At 42.9% G+C, this 24783-nt stretch overlaps 1 protein-coding gene across 5 annotated transcripts in view; it reads right to left on the bottom strand.

Moving 5' to 3' along the window:
• The window catches only part of chd7 (chromodomain helicase DNA binding protein 7), a 250095-nt gene extending 246284 nt beyond the window's left edge, over positions 1 to 3811 (bottom strand). For 3 of the 5 annotated variants that reach the window (XM_078216213.1, XM_078216214.1, XM_078216217.1), the window contains exon 1: positions 3523 to 3789. The gene's annotated coding sequence lies outside the window, so the exon portion shown is untranslated. Of the gene's footprint in view, positions 1 to 3522 lie in introns of all 5 variants that reach the window. The other 2 variants (XM_078216215.1, XM_078216216.1) reach the window with 2 other exon arrangements.
• Positions 3812 to 24783: the final 20972 nt, after the last annotated feature.

Below are 24783 nucleotides of genomic sequence, written 5' to 3'. Positions count from 1 at the left end.
TAGTGCACTAATATCCTTAAGGGAAGGAAATCTGCCATCCTTCCCCAGTCTGGCCTATGTGACACCAGACCCACAGCAATGTGGTTGACTCTTAACTACTCTCTGAAATTGCTGAACATGTATTGTATTCAAAAAGGCATTTCACTGCCATTTTCTCACAATTAGGAATAGGCAACAAATTACATTATCAGCTATGTACAAAGCACATAAATGAATAAAGAAACCCGCTTCCTCAAGGTGGCATATCCTATGCCACCCAGTGTTTCCTCAAGGTGTTCATTTCGTTGTTTATGGTACTTTTCTTTTTAAAAAAGGTGTGCATGCAACTGAACAAACTACTTTGTAGCTACATTTCTCCCAAGAATACATTTTCAGGTTTCCAAACCACTATCATTTTCTTCTACTGAGGCAATCCCGCAGGACTGAAAATGACTTGCTTCCACTCAGTTTCTGAATGGTATCTGAAATAGTTGCTGTTCAACGTGTGATCTACAGATTCTGCCAGGTTCAGGGCAGGTGTTGCTTGTAAGTGTTGGGTATATGGGTTGGTTGGAGGTTTGTGCTCCCTCTGACACTTCCAATTCACCTCTGCATGGTCCCAAAGTCTCCTGATGTGTTCAATGCTTTCCAGAATTTGCTTTCTCAATTTTTGCCAGTGAGTTGACAGATGTTTGTCCTCTTTAGGGATGCTTTGAAGATATTGCTTTAGGCTTCCAGTGTCCTCCTGGGAGCCTCTGCCATGATGGATCTCAGAGTAGAGCAATTGCTTCAGGATCCTGGTGTCAGGCATGGCTTGGGAGAGGATGTTGCTGTTGGATTGTCTTTCTTGTCACTGGATTTGGAGGATCTTGCAAAGGTACCACTGGTGATATTTCTCCAGTGCCATTCCATTATATCTCGCTAACAGATGATTGAAATCCGAAGTCTAATGCAGATTATCAACCTAGTAAGAACATAGCTCACTTTGTTGAAGAAAACTTACAAAAAACTCAGACAAGAAACTGGCTCCCCGTGAGTGGAAGCGGAGTAGGGAAGGTGAACATGTGCTGGTTATTGGAGTGCTTAGTACCAGTCACACTCCCAATGTTGGTTGCCTGTAACTAAGCATCCCAGTTCTGATCTGTGAACTAGTGTTGAAGCTCCACAAGGCATTTTATTAACATTTGAGGCTGATTTGGAACACAAAGTAAGCTACTCAAGCACTGAAACATCATGATCTATCCAGACGCCAAAACAGCTATTTTCTATATCTGCAATTGATCTCAAAGAGAATCAGAGATTACCTAATGTAATGTATATAATCAAAGCTTTACAAATATATATATATATATATGCATCACTAAATACTATTGGCATGTTACAAATTAGGTCATCTAACACGAGAGATGGGCAAAAAGTAATCTTTTCAAATCTAAATATCAGACTTCAAAATACACATTAAAGCATTTTTCCTGAAAAAATACAACTATATATAAAAAAATACAAACATACCATATCAGCACTAACAAAAGATTGAGGGTCGATCCCATTTAAAACTTAAATGGCTGCTCCCACTACTCCGTTCTTTACAGCCAGAGGCATGCATCATCTAGTCGTCTGATAACAAATTTCACTTGGTTAACTATATCTTACCCAATATTAGGATTAAGAATCGATTTGCACCTCGGTTTCATAAATCCATCCTGTATACTATACTGTATGCCACCTCCATAGCTGAGGCGAGACCTCTACAACCTTGCATGGTAGCTCGTAAGGCAGGTACATTTCTCCAAATCTGACTCAATAAATATGCTAACTGCTTTTTAACCATATTCTTGGTCAGTTTTGCAAAACTGACTTGTATGTTTTAGAAAAAAAAATCAAAATTTCAATGCCCATTACACCACTCCGGAAAAATGATTCGAATCCCCCCAAAAATTAACAATCAAGATTCACTCCTCAAGACAACAGAAGAGGGGGCGAAACTTGGCGTAAAGGACGGGATAGCTTCAGTCTTTCTTATAATTATTGTCAATGACCGGAGTCAAATTAAGCTGCCATCTTAGGTTAAGAGCGATTCTTTGTGTACAGCCTGTCCAGAGAGAAAACGCTGACCAAACAAACGAAAGAGAGAGCTCTATTCTCCTCATGAGAAAAAAAAAGTTACTTTACTGGAGAAACGTATGGAAATAGTTTGAAAATTCACTAACCATACAGTGGGTAACAGAAATCTGAAGGTTGACCTGCAAGTTTTTATTTTAAAAGTGTGCGCGTATCCCCCCCTCCCACCCCTCGAACAAAGAGGTTTACAATGTGTGAATGTGTGTGTCCTTGCCGCCGAAGACAACGACAAACATGGATGATTAAGCCTTGATGATGGTGGTTGGTGAATGTTGGGCGAATGCTTGAGTGCCGTGTGGGATCTTCCCCTCCCCTTAACATTTCCCATTGCCCCCTTCACCTTGATTTTTTTTCTCCATATACTTTCACAAATGCACGTGTTTTGTGTCCTTTCCTGAACTCGGTTTTGAAATATATGTACTGACACACATTTAAGATTTTTTTTAAAAAAAAGAAACAATCGCTTTATCTTGGAAGACGGTGCAAATGAATGAATGAAAAAAGTCGATTTGCACAGTTCCGTGTCCGATTTGGGCTTTAAAGAAGCGAAAAGTGACTCAAAAGCCCAGCTTATCAACAACACACTCGATTCTGTTGCGAAAGACCAGAAGTCTTTCAGACCACGTTCTGCCCTATATCAAAAAGGAGATTAAAACCACCGGCTGGACCAAGAGTGAGCGACAACTAACCAGGACTGAAAGCGACCACAAAGAGAAGCGCCTTTTTAACCTTTTGGTGGTTGTTATCAAATGCGACTAGCAAAGGAAACGGTAACGGAAACATTAAACACGCCGTTTGAGTTAGAAGTTGAATATTCTCCCCTTCAAAAGAAGCAATCATTTATTCGCAAAACCGCTCCTCTCCTTATCTCCTTCCCCCCCTCCTCCTCCCCTCTTTTATCTCTCACTCTCTTGCCCCCTTGGAGCCCTCTCCTTCCCCCATTGCCTCCCCTGACCCGCGGGAGCGGCGGCAGCCGCCACGGTGCGTGTGTGAGAAACTAGTTCAAACCATTCGCGTACACTCCAATGACCTCAGGGAACCACCAAGTACCCAAACCACACACAGATAGACAAGCGAGAGACAGAGAGAGAGAGAGCGAGCGAGGAGAAACTTACACTAAACCCACAATCATAGCACACCAAATAAGAGGACAGGGCACCGACACTCATTTATTACCAGAGAGAGAGAGAGACAGTAAACTCACTGCTGGCTGTGATGAGGACAGCGCTGCTCTCTCTATTAATGAAATGTTAATGGCTGCTTTTGCCAGCGGCAACGCACTCTCTCTAGTAGTGGTAGTTAGTGATCTCGCTGACCGCCTGCCCCCACCTCCTCCTCCCAGTCCTTTCATGTTTATTTACAGTCAAATTTCCCCTAACTCGACCCAAACGCCGACTCTCACACACTTCTCTCCGTACTTACTTTGTTGGTGTTCCTTTTTTTAAAATATTAAATTGATTTTTTTTTCCTCACTCTTCTTTCGCTCTGGTGCGTTTGCTAAATTTACGTTAATTCAAATCCTGTTTTTTTAAAATTTTTTTAAAAACGGTTTATTATAGATTTTTACCCCAGCGGCGCTTCACTCGTGTTTTATAGTTGTGATAATCTTCTCGCTCGCCGCCTGTCCTCACTCACTCACTCCTTTGTGTTATTTCTCTCTCACCAGAAGTTGGAGCCCCGGCTTCCCCCGCGCGTCCCCGCGGCTTCCCTCCCTCTCGGCGCGTCCCCCGCGCCTTCCCCCCCACCCGCACGCTGCTGGGCGACCCGCGCACGTCCCCCGTCTCTCCCCGGCCCGCACGCTGCGTGCGCGCGCGCGCGCCGCTCAACGACTCACGTCAGCGAATATGATTTGCATATTTCTCTGCCGCCTCCGGATTGGCCCGTCCCCCTCATTCCCCCCCGCCCCGCCCCCATTCCGAGCACGCGGGCCAGGAACGCGCCGGCTGGGGGAATCTTTAAAAAAAATTCAAACCCCGAGTTTTAACAGCATGGCCGCTTCGTCGATACTGGAAAGTGCTTTCGCTTCTTTTCTTTGCCGCTCCGAGAGTTTGATAGTTTTTTTTATCTTTCGGATTTTTTTTTAAAACCCTCAACGCAGGAAAGGGAGGAGGAGGGGGGGAGGGAAATTAAAAAAAATGTTGTCCTCTGACGTTTACCAATGGGATGAAGGTTTAGTAAAGTGGAGGTTGTGAGGAGGAGCCGGGTGGCGGTGGGGGGGCTGACGTGAGCTTCTGATGGAGCTCAGCCAATTGGACTTGACGTCTGTTTACACGCACAAGGGCCCGGATAGTGCCAGCTCCGTTATCTTACGTTGGGTGAGAGTCTGAGGGGAGGGGGTTCCTGAGGTGTTGGCAGAAAGGCTGTGATCACTCAGCCTAAATCACCATCTAAACCTCAATTAGGGACAGCTATAGACTGTGCCATTGCATTGGAGTTAAATCCAGCTTTTTAAAAAAGTCGCAATGTCACGCACCAATTTTTAAAAAAAATGTGCAGCCCTTCTTCACTTTTGTGCAATTATCATTGTTTGTCTGGGCTCATGAATGACGCAAGTGAACAATAAAATGGACTCACACCTCCCACGCGTGCAGCCTGGGCCACGGCACCAGCTCTTTTTGTGTGTCGGCGTATTATACAAGTGTTGAATTCAGTCAAACTAATAACCATGCACTTCTTGTATGTTTTAATTAGGATTGGGACCTAACCCCAGCTAATAAAGGGTACTAAATGTGCACGATCTAAGTGGCACCCTCGGGGGAAGTTCTTGCCCACTGTAAGTAAGTGCATGGACTGCACATTTTCGCCAAGTGCTCATGCCGCCTGCTTCCGTGGATAAGTCCTGCAATAACCGAGGCAGAATCGGTTTCAAATTCAGCTCTTTGACGTAAGTTAACAAGTCACAAGGTGCAGTAACCTTTTGTGAAACAGGTGCATTGTACGCTGCTTGGGGGGGGGGGAGCCATTTGTAAGTGTGCGCGATATATTCTTAACGGCCAGCCCTTCACTTCTCCTGTTTTCTGAAGTGTTTTTTTACGGATCAATGTAAAATGCTGTTAGGATCTTATAAACATAGAGTTGGTACGTGAAAACTTTCTGCAATTTTAAAATTGCACAATCAGAATATGTTCTCATGAAATGAACATCTTAGGAACAATATGATGCAACTGTATGAAAATATTTACTAAATTATTTTTTAAAAACTTCCCGTTGATACACATCTGTTACGGTGGTAGTTTTAGAATTGCATGATGGTGCTTATGTAACCAATTTAAATTATTTCATGAGAATGGTTACATTCCAAAAGTTACAATTTAACTCCCACTGATAGACCCATAAAATCTTTGCGTTGAAATTAGTACATTTATTGCAACAGTACTTTAAATCTCCATGCCATCCCATCCCTATTCCCTTCTTCTCCAGTAATCCTATGCCATTTCAATTGGGTGTCGATTTAATTCAGTTGGCTGGACAGTTGGTTTGTGAAGCAGAGTAACACCAACAGTGTGGGTTCAATTCCCGTACTAGCTGAAGTTATTCATAAAGGCCTGACTTCTCAACCTTGCCCCTTCCTGAGGTGTGGTGACCCCCAGGTTAAAATCACCACCCGTCAGCTCTATCCCTCAAAGGGGAGAGTAACCTATGATCATCTGGGACTATGGTGATTTTCTTTGGGTGAATGGAATCAAAGGTTATGGGGAGAAAGCAGGATTAGACTATTGAATTGGATGATCAGCCATGATCATGATGAATGGCGGAACAGGCTTGAAGGGCCAAATGGCCTCCTGCTCCTATCTTCTGTTTCACCCCAAGATTTGTGTTACACTCTTGTCTTCCCTCCAATGGTGTCTCACAACAAATGAAAACTCTGAAAAGTACTTTTTCAGTTGATGCTTTTTTCAAGTTATGTCACACATTATGAATTCATAGTTAAATGAGTAAAAATGGGGCTGCACCTGCAATGCTGCTGCCAGTGCCAAAGTACCTTTGAGACAAGAATTGACTTTTTCCCCCTTTGCACTAAAAAATGTATTAACTCTGGTATCTTCTCACAAACAAATCACTATCTCAGGTCATTGTGAAACCGAAACCCAATAAAATAAAATCTTTCATTTTCCAAGGTCTCATTCTAGTTCATTGCTTGACCAGACCCCCTCAGACTCAACATTTGGTTGGCTGAGTTATATCAGATTATTAATTCAAAATCTGAATAAAAAAATCAGAAATACTCCCATTTCATGATGAGGAATCTGAGACAGTTCAGTCTAATAACAAAAACTGAGTTACAAAGTTCTGCACATTTGGAATATTTGGTGTTTCAAATAAATGTCAAGTTTAGCAGAATTTGCCTTCTATAAGCAGGTATAAAATAGTCCATTAACACTGATAAGGGATGAGCAGCAATAGTTACTGTTAGTTCACAAACAGCAACGGCATTGAGGCTAATTGATTATGTTTTGCAATTGAAAATGCCACTGGCTTATTTGGATGGGATATGCTATTTACAGGCATACTGCACAAAATATCAATAATTGAAGTGGGATGCTGTGGAGGTGGTACAGTATTTTTTTAAAACACACTAAAACTGTACTGCTGTTACATTTTTCAACTCCTCTGCAATAAAATAAAAATAATTACTTCTCCCTTCATATAGAGGTTTGCTGCACAATAATTTAATCAGTTGTTTATCTACCTATATATTAGTAGCAAGGAAAAAAACTTGAATTTATATTGTGCCTTTCACCATCTCTAGTCATCTCGAAGCACTTCACAGTCAATTAATTACATCTAAACATGGAAACAGGAGTAGACCATTCACATCCTCAAGCCTGTTCCATCGGTCCATAAGGCTGTCCTGTACCATCATATTTTATATCCCTTGATACCCATATGGAGTGGCAGTTTTGACTTTTGTGCTCAAACCCTGGAGTGGGACGTGAACCCAGAATCCTGCAAAGCAATGGCAAGAATACTACCATCTGAACCATACTTCAGAAACAGCAAACATTGAGAATTTGGTTAAAGTGGAACTCTTGTAAGAAGTAGGTGAGTAAACTTAAACTGAAATTAAGTCTAACCACCAAGTTAGTCATTACTTAACTGCTACTGATAGGCAGCTTCTGTCAGCTTTAACTGATTGCCTGCAAGGGGCTAATTACTATGAGCAAGAAACTGACTGAACATGTATCTTGGGTGTGGCTCAAAAAGGTGTGTAAAAGTTAACAATTATCTGCTTGAAACACAGACAGATTATAAACAGAGCATAAATGTGGGAAATTTGGTACAGAGGAGGAAGGTTGCGCTGCTTTTTGCCTCCAATATTTGCATATTCATATTACTGGTACATATTTAATAAGATCTACCAATAACAAACAATCTTGAACTTGAATTAAATAAAACCAGGTTAGATGGGAATGGCAGCAAAGGAGATGGGTCACACCTGCAGCAAGGGGGAGACAGAAGGATAACTAAGATAACCCCAGGTACTGTGCTGTAGAATCAGTAGCCTTTGCCCTTATACAGCAGGTATGAGGTTCTTGCTACCTGTGTGGTTGGCCTCAGTAACCTGGCAAATAGAATAATTGGGATAATTAAAGTAAAGTTTATTTATTAGTCACAAGTAGGCTTACATTCACACTGTAATAAAGTTACTGTGAAAATCCCCTAGTCACCACACTCTGGCACCTCTTCGGGTACACTGAGGGAGAATTTAGCATGACCAATGCACCTAACCAGCATGTCTTTGGATTGTGGGAGGAAACTGGAGCACCTGGAGGAAACCCATGCAGGCACAGGGAAAATGTGCAGACTCTGCACAGACAGTAACCCAAGCCGGGAATCGAACCCAGGTCCCTCGTGCTGTGAGGCAGCAGTACCACCGCGCCGCCACAATGTTAACTATGTTTCTCTCTCAGACTTGCTGAGCTTTTCCTTCTGTTTTTATATTAATTAATTATATCTAAAGAATAAAATGCTAGTTTTTTAAATACTTATTCATGGATGTCATGGGTGTCACTTGCTGGCAAGCATTTATTGCCCATCGCTAGTTGCCCTTGGAGTGCAGTTGAGAGTCAACCGGGTTGCTGTGGCTCTGGAGTAACATGTAGGCCAGACGGTAAGGGCGGCAGATTTCCTTCCCTAAAGGACTTTAATGAACCAGATGGGTTTTTACAACAATCGACAATGGTTTCATGGTCATCAGTAGATTCTTAATTCCAGATTTTTTTAAATTGAATTCAAATTCCACCATCTGCCATGGCAGGATTCTAACCTGGGTCCCCAGAACATTAGCTGAATTTCTAGATTAATAGTCTAGCGACAATGCCACTAAGCCATCGCCTCCCCAATTAATGGACACATAAGATTGTCATGAAAACCCATCTGGTTCACCACTGTATAGTCTTTACTAGTCTGACCTCTGTGTGACTCCAAATCCACAGCAATATGGTTCACGCTTAACTGCCTCCAAAATGGCCTAGCAAGCCATCCAGCTGTATCAAACCGCTACAGAAAAGTTGAAGAACAATAAAAACAGATGGCCTACCTAACATCGGCCTTGGTACTGGAAACAATAAATGATCACATTTGCCCTGTCTACCCTGAAAAGTATTTCTCACTAATATTTGGAAATTTGTGTCAACAGTAGAAACTATCACAGAAGTACAACAACAACCTGACATAGTCCTAATCATCAAATCATACCTTATGTAATTCGAACACCAAAATGTACCTTGCAGCTAATGTCCCAGACTCCTTCATCATTGTTCCTGGATATATCCTGTCCCACCCTTATTCAACAGGGAGGGAGTGGCTGTAAAAGTTACCAACACTATTTCTGGAACCCATGAGTCCCATGGCATCAGGACAAACAAAGATTACCACCTACTTCCCACCCCCAACTGATAAATTGGTGTTCCTGCATGCTGAACACTACTTAGAAGAAGTACTGAGGGAGCAAGTGCATTAAATATAGCCTGGATGGAAGACTTCGATGTCCATTACCAAAAGTGACTCTGGAGCACCATGACTGACCTAGATGGCTGAGTCCTGAAAGATGTATTTGCCAGACTGGGCCTGCAGCAGATAATGAGAGAACTTACAAGAGGAAAAAATCTATTAAAGCTCATCAATCTACCTGTCACAGATACTTCTGTCCATGATAGTATCGGTAGGAGTGACCATCACAGTCCTTGTGGTGGTGAATTTCCATCTTCACGTTGAGGACACCCTTTATCAGGATGTGTGGCACTATCACTGTGCTATTTGTGAGAGACTCAGAACAGATCTAGCAGCTCAAAACAAAATTACCTAACATTGTGGAAAATTGCCCAGGCATGTCCTACCCACAAAAAACAAGACAAATCCAATCTGACCAATTATTGCCCATCCGTCTACTCTTAATCACTAAGGAAAGTGCAGGAAAGTGTCAACAGTGCTCTCAAGCAGCACTTACTCAGCGACAATATGCTTACCAATTCCCAGTTTGGGTTCTGCCAGGGCCACTCTGCCCAAACTTCATTACAGCCTTTCTCTGAATATGGACAAGAGAGCTGAATTCCAGAGATGAGGCAAGAGAGGTTGCTGTTGACGACAATGCAATATTTGACTTGAGTGTGGCATTAAGGATTCCTAGCAAAATTGGAATCAATGGAAATCAGACAGAAAGCTCGCCACTGGAGTCATATCTAGCACAAAGGAAAATGGTTATGGTTGTTGGAGGCCAGTCATCTCAGCTCTAGGCCAGGAGTTCATCAGAGCAGTGTCCTGGGCCCAACTATCTTCAACTTCCCTCCAACATATGGTCAGAAGTGGGATGTTCCTTGTGATTGCATTGTGTTTAATTCTAAATCTAGTGACAACTCTTTAGATACTAAAGCAATTCACTTTCAAATGCAGCAAGACCTGGACAATATCCAGGCTTAGGCTAACAAGTGGCAAGTAACATTCATGCCACCCAAGTGCCAGGCAAGGCAATGACCACCTCCAACAAGAGACAATCTAATCTTCTCCTCTTAACATTCAATGGAATTACCTTTGTTAGATGCCCCACTATTGATATTCTTGGGGTTAAATTGACCAGAAACTGAACTGGACAAACCATAGAGGGACCTGGACTGTGCATCAGCAACACAGGAGAGTGCTAGGGAAATTTCATCAGCTGGTCTCTGCCACATCCTCGGGATTCAAACAAGAGCTAGTGCCCTTTTTGAAGCCAGCTCCACAGGCATTCAGACAAAACTACTGCAAAGTCAACTATGATGGACAGGACACTGTGTCCAGATGGCTAAAAAAAAATTAATCCACAGTTACTATTTTCTCAACCCCTCTCAAAAGACCAGCCTTTCAGGGCAGGACAAAATAAACACTACATCGACATTCTGAAGCTCTCTTTGAAGCACAGAAACATTGACTGGAGGAGCTTGCTGCCAATCATTCAAAATGGTAGCAACTTGTCCATCAAGCCTCATCCTGCCTTGAATCCAAGCGCCTTAACGATAAGGCAGAGCAGCGACAGACAAGGAAGGAAAGAAAAGGAAGTGAATCCTGCACTCTGGAACCCACTACTTCATGGACCACCATGCCCTATACGCCCAAAAATCTGCAGGTCAAGAATCGGCCTGTTCAGTCCCAAGAAAATCCATGAAAGAAACTCATGATCTATCGATGACCGTGCTGCAATCATCCAGGCAAGTGGGGTGTATTCCATCACACTTGTAACTTGTGTCTTGTCAATGGCATATAGGCATTGCAGCATCAGAAGGAGAGTTGCTCATTGCAGAGTTTGCAGCCTCTGAACTTAAAGCCACAGCATTTGTTTGGTCTAGTTAATTTGACAGTGGTGACCCCCAGGATGTTGATAGCAATGGCACTGATTCTCAAGGGAAGGTTGGAGATGAACATTACTTGGCACTTGTGTGGTGCAGATGCTATTTGCCACTTAAAGAAAAATACTTCAGATTTAATTTTTTTATTGCCTGTCAAGACCAACAGACACCCCAAAATGCTTCACATTTTTAGCCAATGAAGTGCTTTCAATTGTGCAATGTGGGAAATGTGGTAGTCAACCTACACATAGCAAATTCCCACAAACAGCAATGGCATAATACCAGAAAATCTGCTTTTTTGTGATGTTGATTGAGGCATAAATATTGGCCGGGAGTCAGGGAATATCTCCCCTCAGTTTAACATCTCATCCATAGATTGAGTATTTGCTCGATACTCCACGGGAGTGATAGTCTTGATTTTTGTGTTCAAGTCTCAGAACTGGGGCTTTATTTTCAGAAATAGTGCCATGGTTAGATGCATCTGGAACAGGTAGATTTGTAAAGATGGGATCAAGTAATTTTTTTCTCGTGTTGGTTCTCTTAGCACCTGTCATAGGCCCACTTTGGTAATTATGTTTTTCAGGATTCTATCAACACTGTCATTGGTCCTACTGAGCCACTCTCGGTGATGGACATTGAGACCTGCACACAGTACATTTTTTTCCCCTTACCACACTCGGTGCTTCTTCCAAGTGGTCTTACAACTTGGAAAAGTACTGATTCATTAGTTTAGGAAGGTTGGATGGCGATAAAGGATGGCATAAGGATAATAGTGAGGTAGGATCTTGGCTTGGAAGAACAAATAGTAAAATCGGTACAGGTGGTTATAGTAACAAAGACCAGAAAACACTTGTGGAAGTAGTTTAGGGGTCTCCTTAACAAGAGGTAGATTGTTGGATGGTGTACTAATCAAGAAGAACAGGTTCTAGACCTATGAGCTTTATATACGAGCAGTGGGAGCACATTCTGAGTGAGACACCGCCAGAGTGAGTGTGGTTATCTGGGAATTTGGAGTACAGTGGCAATTGAACTGGTCTTTTTAAAATTTTGTAAGTCCAATAGTCTAATTAAAGGTCGATAAGGAAGCTGACTCAACTGACTGAGTGACAGTTAACTGTCAATCAATGGATTACTATTGAAGCTTAACTAGTGTGTGAGTGAGACACAGCCAGAGTGAGGGTGGTGATCTAGGAATTTGGAGCATGGTGGGAATTCGGTGCAGATGGGAATAGGTGCTTTTACCTTTCTAACTTTTTACTGTTCAGAGAGTGGTCTTGCCCTGCTACAGGGATAGAGGCTACAAGGGAGAGAGCTGGTTTAATAGTGGGTAAGTATTTACTACTTCTATTGCTTATCGTTTGTAAGGTCTTTTTGTGGTTTATAATTTATAAGGGCTACATTCTGTAGTAACAAGGACCAGTGAAAAAGGCCCTAGATTAATTGATATTAAGCATCTTACAAAAGGTTTAATTTAAAAGGGCAAACTGGGAACATTTCCATTCCTTGGGCCCAACATGTGTGCTGGAAATGTCTCCACTGCAGCCCTTGAAAGTCTGGCTTTTGGAGCTGTAACGGCAGTTGGAGACACTGCGGAGCATCCATGAAGTAGAGAATATTGTGGATGGTACATATTGCAAGGTGGTCACACCGCAGGCTCAGACACCACAGACAAGAAGGGAATGGGTGATCATCAGACAGCAAGAGGATAAGGCAGGCAGTGCAGGAATCTCCTGTGGCTATTACCCAGTAAAACAGATGCACCGCTTTGGATACTGTTGAGGGGAATGGCCTTTCAGGGGAAGGTAGTAACAGCCCAATTTGTTGCACCACAGTTGGCTCTGTTGCACAGGGGAGGAGAAAAAGTGTTGGAATGCAATAGTTATAGAGGATTCAGTTAGGACCTCGAAGGTAGTGATCTCAGGATTATGACCGGTGCCATGTGCTTGTCAGAGTAGAAATGGCAGGATATAATGAACGAACGCATGGCTGAAGAGATAGCATGAGGAGGAGGGTTTCAGATCCCTGGGACATTGGGACTAGTTCTGGGGGAGGTGGGAACAGTACAAACTGGACAGTTTACACCAGGGCAGGATGGGGACTGATGTCCTAGGGGTGTAATTGCTAGAGTCGTTGGTGAAGGTTTAAACTACAATGGCAGGGGGATGTGAACCTATGCCAGAAGTCAGAGGAGGGGGAATCAAGGACAAAACAAAAGTTAAGGGAAGAAGAAAAGTGATAAGCAGATAAATCAAGGGCCGGAATCAAACAGGACCACAGTGAAAAATAGTGGGAATGGGACAAATAATATTAGCTTTAAGGCTCTCTGCCTTAACGCCCAATAAAGTTGGTGAATTAATCATGCAAATAAATCTAAACAGCTATAATGTAGTCGGGAATATGGAGACATGGCTGCAGAGTGACCAAAGATTGGAAATGAACATCCAGGGCTAGTCAGTATTAAGGAAGGACTGAAAAAAGGAAAAGGCAGTGGAGTTGCATGAAATAGTGAGGAAAGATATTAGCTCTGATTGACTGTGGAATCTGCATGGTAGAGCTGAGAAACACTAAGAGGCAAAAAACATGTAGGTTTGTGGAGTAGATGTGCAGGTTAGGTAGATTAGCCATACTAAATTGCCCGTTAGTATCAGAAGGGTTAGCGGTGTAAATAGGTGGGGTTAAGGGATAGGGCCTGTGTGGGATTGTTGTTGGTACAGGCTCAATGGGCTCTCCTTCTGCACTGTAGCCATTCTATGATATAGACCTGCGAACTGTAGTGCTGATGTTGGGAATGGCATTAAACAGGAAATTAGAGACGCTTGTGATAAAGGAACTTCTGTAATTATGGGTGACTTGAATCTTCATTTAGATTGGGCAACTCAAATCAGGCACAATACTGTAGAGGAGGAATTTCTGCAGTGTATATGGGATGGTTTTTTTGGACCAACACGTTGAGGAACCAACTAGAAAACACGCCATCTTAGACTGGGTATTGCGTAATGAGAAAGGAATAATTGGCAATCTAATTGTGCAAGACCCCCTGGGGATTAGCAACTATAATATGATAGAATTCTTCATCAAAATGGCGAATGATGTATTTGATTCTGAGACTAGGGTCCTGAGTCTTAATAAAGGGAACTACGATGGTCAGAGTTGTGTGTGATGGATTGGGGAACGTTAGAGGTGGATAGGCAATGGCAAACAATCAAAGAGCAAATGGGTGAAAAGTAACATTGTTTATTCCTGTCTGACGCAAAAGGGAAAGGTGGCCAAACCATTGCTTACAAGGAAAATTAGAGATTGGATCTAGGAAGAGGCATACAAATTGGCCAGAAAAGAACAGCAGGCCTGAGGATTGGGAGCAGTTTAGAATTCAGCAAAGGAGGATAAAGTGATCGATTAAGAAGGGGAAAATAGAGTACGAGTGTAAGATTGCAGGGAACATAAAAACGGACTAGAATTTTGTATAGGTATGTGAATTGAAAATGATTGGTAAATTATTATAGTATTAGAAGAGAAATCACATTGGAGAAATTGATGGGTTGAGGGCCTATTAATCCCCAGTGCCCGATAAACTACATCCCAAAGTATTTAAGGAAGTGGCCTTAGAAATAGTGGATGGATGGGTGGTTATCTTCCAAGATTCTATAAACTCTGAAACAGTTTCTACAGATTCAAGGTTAGCTAATGTAACTTCGCTACTTAAAAAGGGAGGTAGAGAGAAAATAGGGAATTCTAGACCAGTCAGCCTGAAGTTGGTAGTGGGAAGATTTCTAGATTCCATTATCAAGTATTTTACAGCAGAGTACTTGGACAATTGGGAGAATTGGACAGTCAGCATGGATTTGTGAAAGGGAAATCATGCTTAACAAATCTACTGGAATTCTTTGAGGATGTAACAAGTAGAGTTGATGAGGTGGGGGGGGCAGTGGATGTGGTTTATTTGGACTTTCAAAAGGCTTTTGACAAACTTCCACATGGATTGGCATGTAAAATTAAAGCGCAAGGGATTGAGGGTAGAGTATTGAGATGGATAGAAAACTGGTTGTCAGAGGGGAAACAGTAGAAATAAACGAGAATAGAGAACAGGGCTCTATTCTCTCTCCACAGATGCTGTCAGACCTGCTGAGATTTTCCAGCATTTTCTCTGTTTCAGATTCCAGCATCCGCAGTATTTTGCTTTTAATCGATAGAAATAAACGAGCCTTTTTCCAAATGGCAGGCAGTGAGTGACTAGTGGGGTACCACAGGGATCGATGCTAGGACCCCAACTATTCACAATATATATTATTGATTTAGATGAGATTAAATGCAATACCTCCAAATTTGCAGATGACACAAAGCAAGGTGGGAAGCTGAGCGGTGAAGAGGATGCAGAGATGCTTTAGTGTGATTTTGGACAAGCCGAGTGAGTGGGCAAATGCATGGCAGATGCAGTACAATTTGAATAAATGTGAAATTATCCACTTGTTAGCAAAAACAGGAAGGCAGATGATGATCTGAGTGGCTGTAAAATGGCTCCTTTCAGTCCTGCCGTGTCTCTGAATTCTGTCACTCCCTCCCTTGCTCACTACTTCGGTTCCACCATATCTCTAAGCTCTCTCTCTCTCATTCCTTTTCATCTCACTGTGTCTCTGAAATCTCTCACTCACTCACTTTGGTGCCTCCATGTCTCTGAATTCTCTCTCTCTCTCTCCCTTTCACACACTCCTTTCGGTCCCGCTGTGTCCAGGAATTCTCTTTCTCTTTCCTTTTGGTCCCACCGTATCTGGGAATTCTCTCCTTTTGGTCCCCCATTCAAGGAAAGCATTGGAAGGGGTGCAGAAGAGATTCACCAGGATGTTGCCTGGGCTGGAACACTTAAGTTATAAAGAGAGGTTGGATAGGCTTGGGCTGTTTTCTCTGGATGTGGAGATGCCGGCGTTGGACTGGGGTAAACACAGTAAGAAGTTTAACAACACCAGGTTAAAGTCCAACAGGTTTATTTGGTAGCAAAAGCCACACAAGCTTTCAAGGCTCTGAGCCCCTTCTTCAGGTCATGCCGTAGCTTCTCCGCTCCGGGGAAGTACTGGACAACGAAGGGTACTCTGTCCACTGTGTCCCCTGTTTGTCTTCTGAGGAGGTCGGTGCGGTTTTTCGCTGTGGCGCGTTGGAACTGTTGATCAATGAGTCTAGCGCCATATCCTGTTCTTATGATCTTATCTCCCGCGTTGGAGATCTCTACTGCCTCCCGAAGATACACAAGGCAAACACACCCGGCCGTCCCATCGTATCGGGCAATGGGACCCTGTGCGAGAACCTCTCCGGCTATGTCGAGGGCATCCTGAAACCCATTGTACAAAGAACCCCCAGCTTTTGTCGCGACACGACGGACTTCCTGCAGAAACTCGGCACACATGGAGCAGTTGAACCAGGAGCGCTCCTCGTCACAATGGATGTCTCAGCACTCTACACCAGCATCCCCCATGGCGATGGCATTGCTGCAACGGCCTCAGTGCTCAGCGCCAACAACTGCCAGTTTCCAGATGCAATTTTACATCTCATCCGCTTCATCCTGGACCACAATATCTTCACCTTCAACAACCAGTTCTTCATCCAGACACACGGAACAGCCATGGGGACCAAATTTGCACCTCAATATGCCAACATCTTCATGCACAGGTTCGAACAAGACTTCTTCACCGCATGGGACCTTCAACCGATGCTATACACTAGATACATCGATGACATTTTCTTCCTTTGGACTCATGGTGAACAATCACTGAAACAACTCTATGATGACATCAACAAGTTCCATCCCACCATCAGGCTCACCATAGACTACTCTCCGGAATCGGTTGCATTCTTGGACACGCGCATCTCCATTAAGGACGGTCACCTCAGCACCTCACTGTACCGCAAGCCCACGGATAACCTCACGATGCTCCACTTCTCCAGCTTCCACCCTAAACACGTTAAAGAAGCCATCCCCTACGGACAAGCCCTCCGTATACACAGGATCTGCTCGGATGAGGAGGATCGCAACAGACACCTCCAGACGCTGAAAGATGCCCTCATAAGAACAGGATATGGCGCTAGACTCATTGATCAACAGTTCCAACGCGCCACAGCGAAAAACCGCACCGACCTCCTCAGAAGACAAACACGGGACACAGTGGACAGAGTACCCTTCGTTGTCCAGTACTTCCCCGGAGCGGAGAAGCTACGGCATCTCCTCCGGAGCCTTCAACATGTCATTGATGAAGACGAACATCTCGCCAAGGCCATCCCCACACCCCCACTTCTTGCCTTCAAACAACCGCACAACCTTAAACAGACCATTGTCCGCAGCAAACTACCCAGCCTTCAGGAGAACAGTGACCAAGACACCACACAACCCTGCCACAGCAACCTCTGCAAGACGTGCCGGATCATCGACACAGATGCCATCATCTCACGTGAGAACACCATCCACCAGGTACACGGTACATACTCTTGCAACTCGGCCAACGTTGTCTACCTGATACGCTGCAAGAAAGGATGTCCCGAGGCATGGTACATTGGGGAAACTATGCAGACGCTGCGACAACGGATGAATGAACACCGCTCGACAATCACCAGGCAAGACTGTTCTCTTCCTGTTGGGGAGCACTTCAGCGGTCACGGGCATTCGGCCTCTGATATTCGGGTAAGCGTTCTCCAAGGCGGCCTTCGCGACACACGACAGCGCAGAGTCGCTGAGCAGAAACTGATAGCCAAGTTCCGCACACAAGGACGGCCTCAACCGGGATATTGGGTTCATGTCACACTATTTGTAACTCCCACAGTTGCGTGGACCTGCAGAGTTTCACTGGCTGTCTTGTCTGGAGACAATACACATCTTTTTAGCCTGTCTTGATGCTCTCTCCACTCCCATTGTTTTGTTTCTTAAAGACTGGATTAGTTGTAAGTATTTGCATTCCAACCATTATTCATGTAAATTGAGTCTGTGTCTTTATAAGTTCTGTTTGTGAACAGAATTCCCACTCACCTGAAGAAGGGGCTCAGAGCCTCGAAAGCTTGTGTGGCTTTTGCTACCAAATAAACCTGTTGGACTTTAACCTGGTGTTGTTAAACTTCTTATTGTTTTCTCTGGAGCAGAGAAGACTTAGGGGGGGGGGGGGGGGGGGGGGTAAATCTGATTGTGGTGTTCAAGATTGAGGGGCATGGACATGGTGGATAGGGAGCAGCTGTTCCCCTTAGTTGAAGGGTCAGTTACGAGGGGATACAAGTTAAACGTGAAGGGTGGGAGGTTTAGGGGGGGATTTGAGGAAAAGCTTTTTTACCCAGAGGGTGAGGACGGTCTGGAATGCACTGCCTGGGAGGGTGGTGGAGGCGGGATGCCTCACATCCTTTAAAAAGTACCTGGATGAGTACTTGACACACCATAACATTCAAGGACCAAGTGCTGGCAAGTGGGATTAGGTGGGCAGGTCAGGGCCTTTCATGGGTCGGTGCAGACCCGATGGGCCAAAGGGCCTCTTCTGCACTGTAGTGTTCTGTGAATTCTCTCTCTCTCTCCTTTTGGTCTGGGAATTCTGTCTCCTTTCGGTCCCCCATGTCTGGGAATTCTCTGATACTCTCTCCTTTTGGTCCTGCCGTGTCGGGGAATTCTCTCTCACTCTCTCCTCTTTAGGTCCTGCCCTGTTTGGGAATTTTCTCACTAATTCTTTTCGATCCCACTGTGTCAGGGAATTCTCTCACTCGATTTGATCCTGCCATCTCTAGAAATTCTCTCTCTCCTTTTATTCCTGCCATGTCTGGGAATTCTCTCTCTCTCTCTCCTTTCGATCCTGCTATATCTGGGAATTCTCTCTATCACGAACTCCTTTCAGTCTTGCCATGTATGGGAATTTTCTCTCAACTATAACAATGATATATTCTCCAGTTCATGTGTCTCAGCTATCCTTTGTTGCCAGGTTTTATGTTATTGAACTCCTAATTAGATCAACAAATATGAACAATAATGGTGAACTTTGCACAAAAACAATCAATTCAAGGACACTGCAACATTAAGTGCCTGAAATAAAAACAGAAAATTGTTGGAACTATTCAGCAGGTCTGACAGCATAAGAACTAGGAGCAGGAGCCCGCAGTTCAGCTCGAGCCTGCACTGCCATTCAATAGGATCATGGCTGATCTCAGCTCCACTTTCTTGCCCATTCTCCATAACCCTTCAACTCAATTACTAATTTAAAATCTCTGTTTCCCTGAATTTACTCACTGTCCCAGCATCCACTGCAATCTAGGATAGTGAATTCTACAGATTCATAATCCTTGAGAAATAATTTCTCCTATTCTGTGTTTTAAATCTGCTACCCCTTATCCTAAAATCTTGACTTCTCATTCTAGATTTCCCCACGAGGGGAAACTACATCTAATTTGCTATTCTCCTTTATCACTTTATATACCTAAATTAGACCTCCCCTTATTCTCCTAACTGACCATTCTCTCTTAAGCCAAACCCTCATCTCTGGAATCAGTCTGGTGAACCGCCTCTGAACTGCCTGCAGTGCACCTATGTTCCTCAAGGAACCAAAACTGTACACAATACTCCAGGTGAGGTCTCACTCATGCCTTGTACAGTTGCAGGAACACTTCCCTACTTTTATAATATGTGGGCGGCACGGTAACACAGTGGTTAGCACTGCTGCTTCACAGCTCCAGTGACCTGGGTTCGATTCCCGGCTTGGGTCACTGTCTGTGTGGAGTTTGCACATTCTCCTTGTGTCTGCATGGGTTTCCTCCGGGTGCTCCGGTTTCCTCCCACAGTCCAAAGATGTGCAGGTTAGGTTGATTGACCATGCTAAAAATTGCCCTTAGTGGCCTGAGATGCGTAGGTTAGAGGGATTAGTGGGTAAGTATGTCGGGATATGGGGGTAGGGTCTGGGTGGGATTGTGGTCGGTGCAGACTTGATGGACCGAATGGCCTCTCTGCACTGTAGGGTTTCTATGTTTCTATAATCTATTCCTTTAGCAATAAATACCAAAATTATATTTGCTTTCCTTATTACCTGCTGTACTTGCATATTAGGTTTCTGTGATTCATGCAGGATGACACCCAGATCCTTTGGCACCCAGATCCTTTGGCACCAAAGCATTCTGAAATGTCTCTACATTTAGGTAATAAGTTGCCTTTCTATTTTTCTGACCAAAATGGATAACCTCACACTTATCCGTGTTGAACTCCATCTGCCAAATTTTGTCCCATTTACTTAACCTATCCACATCCATTTGTAGACTTATTTCTTTATTGTATCTTACTATCCCACCTATTTTAGTGTCAGCTGCAAATTTGGCCAGAGTAACTTCCGTTGCTCAATCTAAAACATTAATATAGATTGTAAATAGTTGGGGCCCTGAGGACTGAATTCTGTGGCACCCCACTAGTTACATCTTGCCAGTTAGCAAAAGACCCATTTATCCTGACTCTGCTTTCTGTCAGTCAATCCTCTTAGTTTTAAATTCAAGTTTTAAAAAAAGTTTATTTATTAGTGTCACAAGTAGGCTTACATTAACACTGCAATGAAGTTGCTGTGAAAATCTCCTAGTTGCCTGTTCGGGTACACTGAGGGACGTGCACCTAACCAGCACGTCTTTCGGACTGTGGGACGAAACCGGAGCACCTGAAGGAAACCCACCCAGACAAGGGAGAACATGCAGACTGTGCACAGACAGTGACCCAAGCCGGGAATCGAACCCAGGTCCCTGGTGCTATGAGGCAGCAGTGCTAACTATTGCGCCATTGTGCCTCTATCCAAGCTGATAAATTACCCCTAAACCACGTGATCTTATCTTGTGCATTAGCCTTTTGTGTCCTTATTAAACACTTTCCTGAAGTCCAGATATACTACATCTACAGGATCCTCATTATCCACTTTGCTTGCTACATCTTCAAAGAATTCTAGCAAATTAGTCAAACATTATTGACCCTTCACAAAACCAGATGGTTTTGACTGATGGATTTTGACTTTCCAAATGTCCTGTTATTACTTTGTTAGTAATGGATTCTAACAATTTCCCAAGATAGATGTTAAACGAACTTGTCTATAGTTTCCTACTTCCATTTGAAATATATTATAAATATTAATATTTATCCAATCCACTGGAAACTCTCTCGCATTGAGGGAATTTTGGAATATTTTAACGAATGGATCCACGATCTCCGCTGCCATTTCTTTTGAGACCCTAGGATGTAGGACATATAGAACATAGAACAGTACAGAACAGGCCCTTCGGCCCACGATGTTGTGCCGAGCTTTATCTGAAACCAAGATCAAGCTATTCCACTCCCCATCATCCTGGTGTGCTCCATGTGCCTATCCAATAACCGCTTAAATGTTCCTAAAGTGTCTGACTCCACTATCACTGCAGGCAGTCCATTCCACACCCCAACCACACTCTGCGTAAAGAACCTACCTCTGATATCCTTCCTATATCTCCCACCACGAACCCTATAGTTATGCCCCCTTGTAATAGCTCCATCCACCTGAGGAAATAGTCTTTGAACATTCACTCTATCCCCTTCATCATTTTATAAACCTCTATTAAGTCTCCCCTCAGCCTCCTCCACTCCAGAGAGAACAGCCCTAGCTCCCTCAACCTTTCCTCATAAGACCTACCCTCCAAACCAGGCAGCATCCTGGTAAATCTCCTCTGCACTCTTTCCAGCGCTTCCACATCCTTCTTATAGTGAGGTGACCGGAACTGCACACAATATTCCAAATGTGGTCTCACCAAGGTCCTGTACAGTTGCCTTCAATCCCAATAATTTGCTCAGTACTTTTTCCCTAGTGATAATGATTGTTTGAAGTTCCTTCCTATTATCTGTGCATTACCCCTGTTACTGTTGGATGGTACCAGTGTCCTCCACTGTGAAAACTGAGGCAAAATACTGATTTAACGGCTCCGTCATTTGTGTTTCCCACTATTCTCCCCCCGTCCCATCCTGCAAGGGACCAACATTCACTAACGCAGTAGTTAGTTATCGTTATCAGTAACTTCATTGCAGTGTTAATCTAAGCCTACTTTTGACACGAATAAATAAACTTTAAAAACTTTTTAAATTCTTCCCTTTCATGTACTTGGATAAACTTTTGCTATCCTTTTTATATTTTGCGATAGTTTTCTTTGATAATTTACCTTTGCTTTTTTACTTTTTAGTAACCCTTTGTTGATCTTTAAAAGTTTACCAGACTTCTAGCCTGCCACTGGCCTTTGCAACATGGTAGATATTTTTGTCTTTGTTATTAACTTCCTTGCTTAGCCATGGATGTTTTCTCCCCCCCTCATACAATCTTTCTTCCTCTCTGAAATATATTTTAGTTGGGAAGAATTGAATATCTCCTTAAACATCTGCCACTGCTCATCATCTGTTCTACCTTTGAGTCTTCTTGCCCTGTCCACTAGGGCCTATGTAATTACCTTTGTTTAACTCAAGAACAATAGTCAGAGTTTTCCAGCATGGAAAGAGGCCCTTCTGTCCATCTAGTCCGTAAGAAGTCTCACAACACCAGGTTTCCTGTTGGACTTTAACTTGGTGTTGTGAGACTTCTTACTGTGTTTACCCCAGTCCAACGCCAGCATCTCCACATCACATCTAGTCCATGCCAGCTATCAAGCACCTTTCTATTCTAATTCCAGTATGGCTCTCCAGTTTCTTGCCCTCAAACTGAAGTTGAAATTATAGCTTGTTGTGATCACTCTTCCCCGTAACTATGAGATCATTAACTAATCCCTCCTCATTTCACAATACCAAACCCAGAATAGTCTGCTCCAAGAAAAAATCTCAAATACATCCTATGACCTCTACCTCAAGGCTACCCTTGCCAATTTGATTAATCCATTCAATGTATGTTAAAGTCACCCATGATTATTGCCATACCATTCTTACAAGCCTCCATTATTTCCTGGTTTATATTCTACCCCACTGTGGAACTACTGTTTGGGGACATCTGGAATTATACTATTTCTGTCTGATGCTGCTGGACCTGCTTTTTGTTTTCACTTCAGATTTTTAGCACTGTTTAGCTTTTGTATAAAATGCCTTAAAAAAAACTTCAGTTATTAGGTGCAAAATTTAATGTGAATAGGCAGCCTCAATTATTTTACCCATATAATTTATTCAAAGTTACAAGAGTTCCTCCTCCTCAAATGCATTTACAGATAAGATAGAGTCAGATAGGATTGTATCTTTTCGATCATTAGAAATGGAACATAGGTACACATGTATTTTTCAATCCCAAAAAAATGACTGGTTGTAATCATGCACAATATTTGTCGCTTCTAGATAATCTTGACATTAAGGACAAGTTTCATATTTCTGCAAAACTGGTGTATTGCACTCCAGTAAATATTTTATTAGGATTATGCTACTAATTTTGGGTCTTAGCTTAGCCTTTGCAGAAATACTTATTGCAATTTTCATTGTGAAGGAAACATATTTGATTCATCTTAACCCTTAAAATAGTGAAGACATTTGCAAGTTTGCTTATTATAACATTGCTTATAGTCCTCTTCGCAGCTTTATATACATCACTGCAAATATTCATATGCCCTCAATGAAATAATGAATCAGCTCTGATGAAGGATCATCCAGACTCAATGTTGGCTCTATTCTCTCCGCACAGATGTCAGATCTGCTGAGATTTTCCAGCATTTTCTGTTTTTGTTTCAGATTTCAGCATCCGCAGTATTTTGCTTTTATCTATATGAAATAATTTATATGCTCAGTATCTTGAAGTTTCACACAGAGAAATCTCAAGTGCTGGCTGCAGTAAATATGGCATTAAGAGATTAGAGTCAGAGGTTTACAGCGTGGAAAACAGGCCCTTCAGCCCAACTTGTTCATGCCCCCTCAGTTTTTAACCATTAAGCTAGTCCCAATTGCCTGCATTTGGCCCATATCCCTTCATACCCATGTAACTCAATGCTTTTTAAAAGACAAAATTGTATCCGCCTCGACTACCGCTTCTGGCAGCTTATTCCAAACACTCATCACCTTCAGAGTGAAAAAATTGCCCCTCTGGACCCTTTTGTATCTCTCCCCTTAAACCTATGTCCTCTGGTTTTAGACTCCCCTACTTTTGGGAAACAATGTTGACTATCTACCTTATCTATGCCCCTCATTATTTTATAGACCGCTATAAGATAACCCCAAGCCTCCTACGCTCCAGGGAAAAAAGTCCCAGTCTATCCAGCCTCTCTTTATAACTCAAACCATCAAGTCCCGGTAGCATCCTGCTAAATCTTTTCTGCACTCTTTCTAGTTTAATATCCTTTCTATAATTGGGTGACCAGAATTGGGGGGAATATTTGAACCACAGTTATGGAAAAGGACACGAGAAAATCTTTAATTGGAGAAGAGTATTTTCAGCAGGTTGAAAAGGGATCTGGCTACAGTGGATCAGAATCAAAAGATTGGTAATGAGAAATGGGAGGCCTTCAAAGAGAAGATACCTCACATATAGACTGGACACTTTCCCATAAGGTGGAAAGGAAATACATCCAAAGCAAGATGCTCCTTAAAACCAACTTTGACCAAGCCTTTAGGTATCTGCTGTCATGTGCTTGGCTATATTTGTAAAGCAATTTTTATGCTTTTCTATGTTAGAGACATCATAGTATAGATTACTGATAGATTAAAATGAAATTTAAAAACTTAATATCAAGTTCATAATTTAATAGCAAATCATGCTGAATACAGAGGAAAACTAAAGGAAATGAGGGGAGAGTAGAGTGCATGAGAATGGGTGATGTAAAAGGGAACCCAAATTTTTTTTTTTATAGAAAAGGGAAGGGAGTCTCTATTAGAGATCAATAAAGGAAATTGAGGAGGCAAAACTTA

Source organism: Mustelus asterias, chromosome 7 (assembly GCF_964213995.1).
Source record: "Mustelus asterias chromosome 7, sMusAst1.hap1.1, whole genome shotgun sequence".
NCBI classification, from domain to species: Eukaryota; Metazoa; Chordata; class Chondrichthyes; order Carcharhiniformes; family Triakidae; genus Mustelus; species Mustelus asterias.
Note: the sequence above shows the minus strand (reverse complement) of the source record. Positions and strands in the feature narration are given on the sequence as shown.